This window comes from Mustela putorius, unplaced genomic scaffold (genome assembly GCF_011764305.1).
Source record: "Mustela putorius furo isolate JIRA1106 unplaced genomic scaffold, ASM1176430v1.1 tig00003845_pilon_pilon_pilon, whole genome shotgun sequence".
Lineage (NCBI taxonomy): Eukaryota > Metazoa > Chordata > Mammalia > Carnivora > Mustelidae > Mustela > Mustela putorius.
In genome coordinates, this window is record NW_025421998.1 from 18,380,949 (window position 1) to 18,392,683 (window position 11,735).

The following is an 11,735-nucleotide window of genomic DNA, read 5'->3' on the forward strand; positions in this document are numbered from 1 at the left end:
AGAAAAGCAACCACTTTTTGCAAGGTAGGAGGTGCACAGATGTGAATCTGAGGGGAAACTTCGGGAGGAAGGAGACTCCATAAACCGGCTTCTGGAAAGTGATAAGCAGCAGAATGCAAAATCAGAACTTCTAGACGTCTACTCCAGTGAGAGACGTCTCTGCCTGAAAGGTGCTCAGGTGATGAATTGGGGCAGAATCCTAGGTGGGACAGTGTGGTCTCAGGATCCCCAGGGTCACAGGAAGACCAGGGGTGCCTGAATGCAGCAGAGTTAACAAGGTTTGGAGCAGGGAAGCCAGGTACACTCAGTGAGCTCTGGAGTGACCCCGTCAGCTAGATGTTGCCATAAACTCTCAACTAGGCAACCACTCTCCAAGCAGAGGCCCAGCAAGCAACAACTGCTGAGAGTTCCAACTCCTTGCCCCAGGAGGAGTGGCATGGGATCAGGCAAACAGGGGCCCAGGGAGCAGCGGGGCCGGTGAGACAGTGCTCCCTCCTCTGGGAGGAATGGTGCAAGTGAGCATCACAGGAGTCTGGGGAGTTTGGCCAACACGAAAGGGTTGGACTGCCTTCTTCCCCTGAGGGTGCACTATAGAGGGGGGGCTGAAATCCTTCAGCTCCAGGACTGGAGATCAGGCCGCTGCTATTTTTCACTTTTTTTTTTCCCTCCACCCTCTAAAGCTGCTTGAAAAGCCTTCAGGGAACAAAAGCCACATAGAACAACCCAAAGCAGCTTACACGAGCGTGGCCTCTGGCAAGGGCTGGTACAGCTCCACCCAGGCAAAAACACCTCAGAATCAGGGCAACAGGCCCCACCTCCAGAAGACCAGCAAGATCCTCAGGCAAATACTGAGTTTATAGATTACTCGAAACTAAAAAAAACTCTGGCACTAGGGGAAAATAATATATGGAAGTAGAGGGTTTTGGGTACGTGTCTTTAGTCTTTCAGTTTAAATTTTTTTTAATTTATTGAATGTTTATTATCTAACACTGACTGAAGAGTTTTGTCTAAAGATTTTATTCTATAAAAGGATAGGTTGGGAAGAAAGATTCCTGGTTTCCATGAAACCAAATGTAATTTCTAAAGGATTGAGGCATATCTTTAATACAAGTACTTCACTTAAAAATTTTCAACAAACTCTTAATTGGCAGCATCTACATGTTTTAATGTTCTGAATACCCACAAAATCTTATATAGTTAGACATCACTTATTTTACCCAAAGCAAATTGTAGTTCTAATTTTTTCTCTATTAGAATATGTTACTTTCCTTAAGATACTTTTTTTAAAGATAGCTAATGTAGGAAAACTTAAGTTTCTCCATCAGAAATAAAAATCTGGACAATTAAAAATTTTTAATATATGCTTTTATAGCATTTAAAAGGCAATTCTTAATTCAAACCAATACCTATAAAAGGAAATTTCTTAAACTCAGTTTTGTTTCAAGAGTTTGCAAATGGCAGAAAAGGCAGGTAACATTTTATACTTAATAACACAAACCATTGTATAATAAATACAAAATAAAGAGTGATAGATATTATCAAGGGTGAAAACATTACATAAACTTAAAGAGGCTGCTTTCTGAACTGTCACTGATGTTACCTGAGGAGTCGTTATCAATGTCATTTACAGAAAGAATCTCTGTAGTCAAATTTATCATTCACTTTCATGTCCCCACATGAGAAGTAATAGGTGAATATCTGTAGGAATACAATTTATTGTCTGCTCCTCCACTCAGAAGTAACCCTGTGTCTTTCCAGTACACACTCAGAACTCCGTCTTCATGAGCCGCCAGATCAGACAGGAGACTTACAACTTCTTGATGATGTTACCTAAAGAACCTGAAATCAGCTGCTGCTCATAAGTAGGAGACCACTTTAATGATGTGACCCAGCGTGTATGTGAGGTTAGGGACAGGGACACCAAAGAACCATCTTTAGTTCAGGGATCCCACAGTCTGATATGTCTATCTGTGCTTCCAGATGCTAAATGTTTACAAAATGGAAAATAGGAGATACAATCAAACACTTTATTTCCTGTGCAAATGGACTTAAGAATGCCAGACTCTATATTCCACACCCTAACTCTGCAGTCCCAAGAGGCACTGCAGATTTCTTCAGCATCCAACCACAGAACTAAGGATATTGCTTCCTTGCAGCCAAAGATGGTTCTTGTTGGTCTCAACTGCTCTATTTTCTGTTTTTTCTTGATTTGTGGATCCCTCCATTTCATCTTCTTCATCTATAGGAACTGTAGACCAGATCTTTAGCTTCTTATCCCAGGAGCCACTGCAAAATTTAGTTCTGACGCTATCAATAGCTAGAGAATCCACACTTCCGCAGCTCTGCAGCATGCAGAGCTTTCACTTTGGTTCTCTCCACATTCTGCTCCTGTAAGAGAATCGTCCCATCCACAGAGCTACTCATTAGTAGGCAAGACAAGCTATCCTTTTTTCACCCAGGCCACAGCTTTTACAATGTCTGTATGTCCCAAGATTGTCATTACTGACTTTCCTTCCAAGGACCAGATCCAAGAAGTCTTATCATTAAGAACCCATCAAGATCCATTCCTCTGTGGGAGGTTGGGGGAACCAGGTGGTGGGTACTGGAGAGGGCACGAATTGCATGCAGCACTGGGTGTGGTGCAAAAAATAATGAATACTGTTAACGCCGAAAATAAATTTTAAAAATTTTAAAAATATATATTATATAATAAAAACAAAATCTATTCCTCTGTCCCTCGGACTGAACTGATCCAGTCAGCATGGAACAAGCATTGCTCTGGCTGAGGGGCAGTGTACTTCTCCACATATTCCATATCCACAGCCTCTTCTGATGGGATGTTTTCCAGTTCCAAGTGGTTGAGCAAAGGTATTTGCAGAAACTGGCCCTTGATAAGGAAATCAAACTCCAAATGTTTGTGGAACTCATTTTTGCCCTCCAGCGGTTTACTGATGATGTTGCTAAGGTCAGCAATTTCAGAGCATGCAAGAATTGAAAAGGGAACACCATCTACCACATATATTTTGACGGTGAAGAAGCATGTGTGGAGCTGAGCCATGGCGAGGAGTACACATGAAAGACTTGTGGTGACTTTTGGAGGGCTCCCACTTCTAGTGTTAGGATTTAAATCCAGGTGAGAGTTCTCTTTTTCTTTTTCTTTTTTTTTTTTTAAACTTTTCTACAAATTTCTTCTTTTAACTCTTTGTTTTTAAGTCTTTTTTAAATTTTCATTTTTTAAAAATTTTTATTTAATTGTGTGTGTGTGTGAGAGAGAGAGAGAGAGAGAAAGCAAGCACACACAGAGGAGCAGAAGGCAGAGGGAGCGGAAGGCAGAGGGAGAAGCAGGCTCCTTGATGAGTAAAGGAGCCCAATACAGGGCTCAATCTCAGGACCCTGGGATCATAACCTAGGCGAAGGCAGACGCTTAACCAACTATCTCACCCAGGTGTCTCTTTTCATTTTTACATTTATATTTTATAGATATATTCTTCAATTTTGGCTTCCTTTCACACTATTCAATTTTGTGTGTGTGTGTGTGTGTGTGTGTGTGTGTGTGTGTGTGGTTTTGTATTTTGCATTCCTTGTAATTTTGGGATTTAGTGTCTTCTAACAAACAGACCAAGATACACTCAGGACTAAGTGGATTGCCCTGTTTTGTCAACCTGTGAGATTATACACTCTTTTTCTTTTCTTTTTCTTCTTTTCTGGTTTCTGACCTCTTTGGATTTGTCTAATATGTATTTCACTTAGGTCATACTTCATATTCTTGATTTTTGTTCTCTCATTCATCCATTTTTCTCTGAGAAAAATGACTTGAAGGAGGAATCCACAATGAAAGAAAGAGCCAGGGATGCCTGGGTGTCTCAGTCTGTTAAGTGTTTGCCTTCCGATTAGATCATAACCTCAAGGTCCTGGGATTGAGCCCTGCATTGGACTCTCTGCTCAGTGGGAAGTCTGCTTTTCTCTTTCCCTCTGCTCCTCCCTCTGCTTGGGCTCACTCTCTCTCTCTAAAATACATAAATAATAAAATCTAAAAAATAAAGAAAGAAAGAACCAGAGGTGACATTCTCTATCATCGATTCTAATTGATATGGACATAAGTAAAAATTCAAAGCTAGAATTCAGTATAACAATTCTAAATGTACTAGCTAGGCTTGAAAAAAGAATAAATGACACTACCTAATCTCTTAGAGCAGAAATAAAATCTAATCAGGCCAAAATTAAAAATGCTTTAACTGAGATGCAGTCTAAAGTGGATACTCTAACATCTAGAGTAAATGAGTCGGAAGATAAAGTAGTGACATAGAAGACAAGATGATGGAAAAGAAGGAAGCTGAGGAAAAGAGAGAAAAACAATTAATGGACCATGAGTGGAGGCTTCGAGAAATCAGCAATATCATAAACCAAAACAATATTAGAATTATTGGGGTCCCAGAGGAAGAAGAAAGAAAGAGAGGGACAGAAGGTATATTTGAGCAAATCATACCTGAGAACTTCCCAAATCGGGGAAAGGAAACAGGCAATCAAGTCCAAGAGGTAGAGAGAATACCCCCCCAAAATCAATAAAAATAGATCAGTACCCTGACATATAATAGTGAAGCTTGAAAACTTCAGAGATAAAGAGAAAATCCTGGAAGCCACTCAAGGTAAGAGCTCCTTAACCTACAATGGTAGAAAAATTAGACTGGCATCAGAGAAAGGGCTGGCATGATGTATCAGGCTACTAAATGAGAAAACCACACAGCCAAGAATACTTTATCCAGCAAAGCTGTCATTCAGAATGGAAGGACAGATAAAGAGCTTCCAGGAACAGAAACTAAAACAAATCTGCAATCACTAAACCAGTCCTGCAAGAAGTATTAACAGGGATCCTGTAAGCAAAGAGAGTGCCCAAAAGTAACACAGACTAGAAAGAAACAGAGACAATCTACCGAAACAGAGATTTTGCACATGATACAATGACACTAAATTCATATGCCAATAGTTAACTCTGAATGTAAATGGGCTAAATGCTCCAATCAAAAGACTCAAGGTATCACATTGGATAAAAAAGCAAGACCCATCCATATGCTGTCTACAGGAGACCGATTTTAGACCTAAATTAGACTGAAAGTGAATGGGTGAAGAATCACTTATCATGCTAATGGACCTCAAAAGAAAGCTAGGAAAGCAATCCTAATATCATACAAATTACATTATAAACCAAAGACTGTATAGTAAGAGATGATGAGGGACACTTAAAGGGTCCAACCAACAAGAAGATCTAACAATTATAAATATTCATGTCCCTAATTTGTGAACAGCCAATTATGTAAACCAATTAATAACCAAATCAAAGAAACACAAAGATAAATAATACAATAATAGTAGGGGATTTCAACACCCCACTCACAGCAATGGACAGATCATTTAAGCAGATCATCAAGGAAACAAGGGCTTTGAATGACATACTGGACCAGATGGACTATACAGATTTATACAGAGCATTCCATCCTAAAGTAACAGAATACACACTTCTTCTCAAGAGCACATGGAACTTTCTCCAGAATAGATCACATACTGGGTCACAAATCAGGTCTCAACAGGTACCAAGAGACTGGAAAGATTTCCTGAATATTTTCAGACCATAATGTTTTGAAACTTGAAGTCCAATACAAGAGGAAATTTGGAAGGGACTCATACACTTGGAGGTTAAAGAGCATCCTACTAAAGAATGAATGGGTCAACCAGGAAATTAAAGAAAAATTTTTAAAAACTCATGGGAACAAATGAAAATGAAAACACAACAGTTAAAAACCTTTGGGATACAGCAAAGACAGTCCTAATAGGAATGTACATAGCAATAAAAGTCTTCCTCAAAAAATTTGAAAAGTCTCCAATACACAGGCTAACCTTACATTTAAAGGAACTGAGAAAGAATAGCAAATAAAGCCTAAACCAAGCAGAAGGAGAGAAATAATAAAGATTAGAGTAGAAGTCAATGAAATAAAAATCAAAAGAACAGTATAACAGATCAATGAAACTAGAAGCTGGATCTTTGAAAAAATTGATTAAACTCCTTGCCAGACTTAAAAAAAGAAACTAGAGGGGACTTAAATTAATAAAACTATGAATAAAAGAGAAGAGATCATGACCAAGGAAATAACAATTTTAAGAACATATTATGGGCAACTATATGTCAAGAAATGAGGCAATCTGGAAGAAATGGATGCATTCCTGGAAATGTATAAACTGCCAAAACTGAAAAAGGAAGAAATAGAAAACCTGAACAGACCCATAATCAGCCAGTAAGTTGAAGCAATAATTTAAAATCTCCCAACAAACAAGAGTCCTCCAGGGCGAGATGGTTCCCCAGGGAAATTATATCAAACATTTAAAGAAGAAATCATACTATTCTTCTGAAGCTGCTCCAAGAAATAGAAAGAAAAATTCCAAACTCTTTCTATTAGGCCAGCATTACCTTGATTCCAAAACCAGACAAAGACCCCATCAAAAAGGAGAATTACAGGGGAGGAGTCAAGACGGTGGAGGAGTAGCAGGCAAAGATGACATCAGATCACAGGAGTTCAGTTAGATAGTTATCAAACCATTCCAAACACCTACAAATCCAACACGAAATCGAAGAGAAGAGCAGCAGCAATTCTAGAAACAGAAAATGGACCACTTTCTGAAAGGTAGGACATATGGAGAAGTGAATCCAAAGCATGGGAAGAGAGACCGCAGGAGTTTGCTCCACTGTGGGACATCACTCCAGAGGCTAAGTCAGGGGGTGGAGCCCTTGCGGGGAGAGCGTGATCTCAGGTCCCGCAGGATCACAGAAGGATTGGGGGTCTGAGTGTAGCAGAGCTCGCAGGTATTACAGCAGGAAAGCTGGCTACAGAGACGGAGCCCAGGATTGAGCTCTCAGCTCCTGGTTACCTTAAACTGTGATCTGTAGCACAATCAGGTCACTGCTCAAAGAGCAGTGACCCCATAAGTGGCAGATCTGGGGAGAGCCACCAGAAGAGGAGAGAGACAGGAATCTGCTGGGTTTGGAGACTCCAAATGGGGCTGTGTGCCAGAGACAGAAATGCTCGGTCATGGCCAGGTAAGCTCTGCCTGTGACCTCTGGCCGGGTAAGCACGGCCAGAGACCAGGGAGATGGGAGTGATTGGGCGCTTTTCTCCAAGGACACACTAAGGTGTGGGACCCTGAGCTCTCAGCTCCTCTGGGCTAGAGATTGGGAGACTGCTATTTTCATTCCCGTCCTCCAGAACTCTACAGAAAGCATTCAGGGAACAAAAGCTTCCAAGAGCGAACCCAAGCAGATTACTTATCCTGGGCCCTAGCAAGGGTAGTGCAATTCTGCATCGGACAAAGACATTTGATACTCATTGCAACAAGCCCCTCCCCAGAAGATCAGCAAGAACATCCAGCCAAGACCAAGCTCACCAATCAAGAAGAACAGCGAAACTTGAGAGCTAGGGAAAAGCAATGCACAGAATTCATGGCTTTTTCCCCATGATCCTTTAGTCCTGCAAAGTTAAATTGTTTTTAACTTTTCCTCTTTCCTCTTTTAATGTTTTTTATCTAGTTTATCTTAACAATCCCTCTCTACAAAAAAAAAATCTTTTTAGAACTTCATTCTTATAGTCATGTTTTATCACTTCATTTTATTTAACCTTATTTTTTGTATAAATACAAGGTGAAAAATCTCACCACAAAAAAAAAAAAAAAAAAAAAAAGAACAAGAGGCATTACCAACAGCTAGGGACCTAATCAATATGGGCATTGGTAATATGTCAGAACTAGAGTTCAGAATGACGATTCTCAAGGTGCTAGCTGGGATTGAAAAGGTCATGTAAGATATTAGAGAAACCCTTTCTGGAGAAATAAAAGAACTAAAATCTAACCAAGTTGAAATAAAAAAAGGTATTAATGAGGTACAATAAAAAATGGAGGCTCTTACTGCTAGGATAAATGAGGCAGAAGAGATAATTAGTGATATAGAAAACCAAATGAAAGAGAATAAAGAAGCTGAGCAAAGGAGACAAACAATTACTGGACCATGAGGGGAGAATTCGAGAGATAAGTGATACCATAAGAAGAAACAATATTAGAATAATTGGGATTCCAGAAGAAGAAAGAGAGACAGGGGCAGAAGGTATATTGAAGCAAATTATAGCAGAGAATTCCCTAATACAGCAAAGGGAGCAAGCATCAAAATCCAGAAGGCAAAGAGAATCCCCTTTAAAATCAATAAAAATAGGTCCACACCCCATCATCTAATAGTAAAACTTTAAGTCTTAGTGAAAAAGAGAAAATCCTAAAAGCAGCTCACACAATGGTAAAAACATTATATTGGCAGCAGACTTATCCGCAGAGATCTGGCAGCCCAGAAAGAACTGGCATGGTATATTCCGAGCACTAAATAAGAAAAATATGCAGCCAAGAATACTATATCCAGCTAGGCTATCATTGAAAATAGGAGAGATAAAAAGCTTCCAGGACAAAGAAAATCTAAAAGAATTTGCAAACACAAAACCAGCCCTACAGGAAATATTGAAAGGGGTCCTCTAAGCAAAGAGAGAGCCTAAAAGTAATAGACCAGAAAGGAACAGAGACAATATACAGTAATAGTCAATTTACAGGCAATACAATGGCACTAAATTCATATCTTTCAATAGTTACCCTGAATGTAAACAGGCTAAATGCCCCAATCAAAAGACAAAGGGTATCAGAATGGATAACAAAAACAAACCCATCAATATGCTATCTACAAGAAACTCATTTTAGACCCAAAGGCACTTCCAGATTTAAAGTTAGGGGGTGGAAAACAATTTACCATGCTAATGGACATCAAAAGAAAGCTGGGGTGGCAATCCTCATATCAGATACATTACATTTTAAGCCAAAGAGTATAATAAGAGATGAGGAAGGACACTATATCATACTTAAAGGATCTGTCCAACAAGAAGATCTAACAGTTTTAAATATCTATGCCCCTAACATGGGAGCAACCAACTATATAAACCAATGAATAACAAAATCAAAGAAACACATCAACAATAGTACAATAATTGTGGGGAACTTTAACACACCCCTCACTGAAATGGACAGATCATCCAAGCAAAAGATTAACAAGGAAATAAAGGCCTTAAATGACAAACTGGACCAGATGCACATCACAGATATATTCAGAACATTCCATCCTAAAGCAACAGAATACACATTCTCTAGTGCACATGGAACATTCTCCAGAATAGATCATATCCTGGGTCACAAATCAGGTCTCAACTGGTAACAAAAGATTGGGATCATTCCCTGCATATTTTCAGACCACAATACTTTGAAGCTGGAACTCAATCACAAGAGGAAATTTGGAAAGACCTCAAATACAAGGATGCTAACAATCATCATACTAAAGAAAGAATGGATCAACCAGGAAATTAAAGAAGAATTGAAAAAATTCTTGGAAACAAATGAAAATGAAGACACAACTGTTCAAAATCTGTGGGACACAGCAAAGGCAGTCCTGAGAGGAAAGCATATAGCTACACAAGCCTTTCTCAAGAACAAGAAAGGTCTCAAGTACACAACCTAACCCCACACCTAAAGGAGCTGAAGAAAGAACAGCAAAAAAAAGCCTAAACCCAGCAGGAGAAGAGAAATCATAAAGATCAGATCAGAAATCAATGAAATAGAAACCAATAAAACAATAGAACAAATCAATGAAACTAGGAGCTGGTTCTTTGAAAGAATTAATAAGATTGATAAACCCCTGGCCAGACTTATCCAAGAAAAAAGAAAGGACTCAAACACATAAAGTCATGAATGAAAGAAGAGAGATCACAACCAACACCAAAGAAATACAAACAATTATAAGAACATGTTATGAGTAACTATACACCAGCAAATTTGACAATCTGGAAGAAATGGATACATTCCTAGAGACGTATAAACAACCAAAACTGAACCAGGAAGAAACAGAAAACCTGAACAGACCCATAACCAGTAAGGAGATTGAAGCAGTCATCAAAAATCTCCCAACGATGGGACACACTCAGTTGGGGGAATTCTACCAAGCATTTAAAGAAGAATTAATTCCTATTCACTTGAAACAGTTCCAAGAAATAGAAATGGAAGGAAAACTTCCAAACTCATTTCATGAGGCCAGCATTACCTTGATCCCAAAACCAGACAAAGACCCTAACAAAAAGGAGGATTACAGACCAATATCCTTGATGAACACAGATGCAAAAATTCTTACCAAAATACTAGCCAATAGGCTCCAACAGTACATTAAAAGGATTATTCACCACGACCAAGTGGGATTTATTCCAGGGCTGCAAGTTTGGCTCAACATCCACAAATCAATCAATGTGATATATAATACATTAATAAAAGAAAGAACAAGAACCATATGATACCCTCAATAATGCTGAAAAAGCATTTGACAAAGTACAACATTGTTTCTTGATCAAAACTCTTCACAGTGTAGGGATATAGGGTACATACCTCAATACCATCAAAGCCGTCTATGGAAAAACCCACAGTGAATATCATTCTTAATGGGGAAAAACTGAGAGCTTTTCCCCTAAGGTCAGGAACATGGCAGGGAAGTCCACTATCACCACTGCTATTCAACATAGTACTATAAGTCCTGGTCTTGGCAATCAGACAAGAAAAAGAAATAAAAGGCATGTGAATCAGCAAAGAAGTCAAATTCTCTTTGCAGATGATATAATAAAAAGACTCCACTCCAAATCTACTAGAACGTGTACAGGAATTCAGTAAAGTGTTAGGATATAAAAATTAATGCACAGAAATCCATTGCATTTCTATACACCAACAACAAGACAGAGAAAGAGAAATTAAGGAGTAGATCCTATTTATATCTGCACACAAAACTATAAGATACCTAGGAATAAATCTAACCAAAAAGACTAAGGATCTGTACTCAGAAAACTATAAAGTACTCATGAAAGAAACTGAAGAAGAAATAAAGAAATGAAAAATCGTTCCATGTCATGGATTGGAAGAACAAATATTGTGAAAATATCTATGCTACCTCAAACAATCTACACATTAATGTAATCCCTATCAAAATACCATCGATTTTTTGAAATGGAACAAATAATCCTAAAATTTACATGGAACCAGAAAAGACCCCGAATAGCCAGAGCAATGTTGAAAAAGAAAGCCAAAGTTGGTGGCATCATAATTCCAGACTGCAAGCTCTATTACAAAGCTGTCATCATTAAGACAACATGGTACTGGCACAAAACTAGACACACATTTTAAAAAAAAAAAAAACAGACACACAGATCAATAGGACAGAATAGAGAGCCCAGAAATAGACCCTCAACTCTAGGATCTACTCATCTTTGATGAAGCAGGAAAGAATATCCAATGGGAAAAAACCAGTCTCTTCAACAAATGGTGTTGGGAAAATTAGACAGCCACATGCAGAAGAATGAAACTGGACCAGTTCCTTAAACCACACACAAAAATAGAATCAAAATGGATGAAAGACCTCAATGTGAGACAGGAATCCATAAAAATCCTGGAGGAGAACACAGGCAGCAACCTCTTCGACCTCAGCAACTTCTTCCTAGAAACATCGCCAAAGGCAAGGGAAGCAAGGGCAAAAATGAACTATTGGGACTTCAACAATATCAAAAGCTTTTGCACAGCAAAGGAAACAGTCAACAAAACCAAAAGACAACTGACAGAATGGGAGAAGATATTTGCAA

The 11,735-nt window shown here is 38.8% G+C and overlaps 1 pseudogene; it reads right to left on the reverse strand.

The window, feature by feature from the left end:
- Positions 1 to 1,613: 1,613 nt before the first annotated feature.
- Positions 1,614 to 3,058, reverse strand: LOC101686400 (annotated as a pseudogene).
- Positions 3,059 to 11,735: the final 8,677 nt, after the last annotated feature.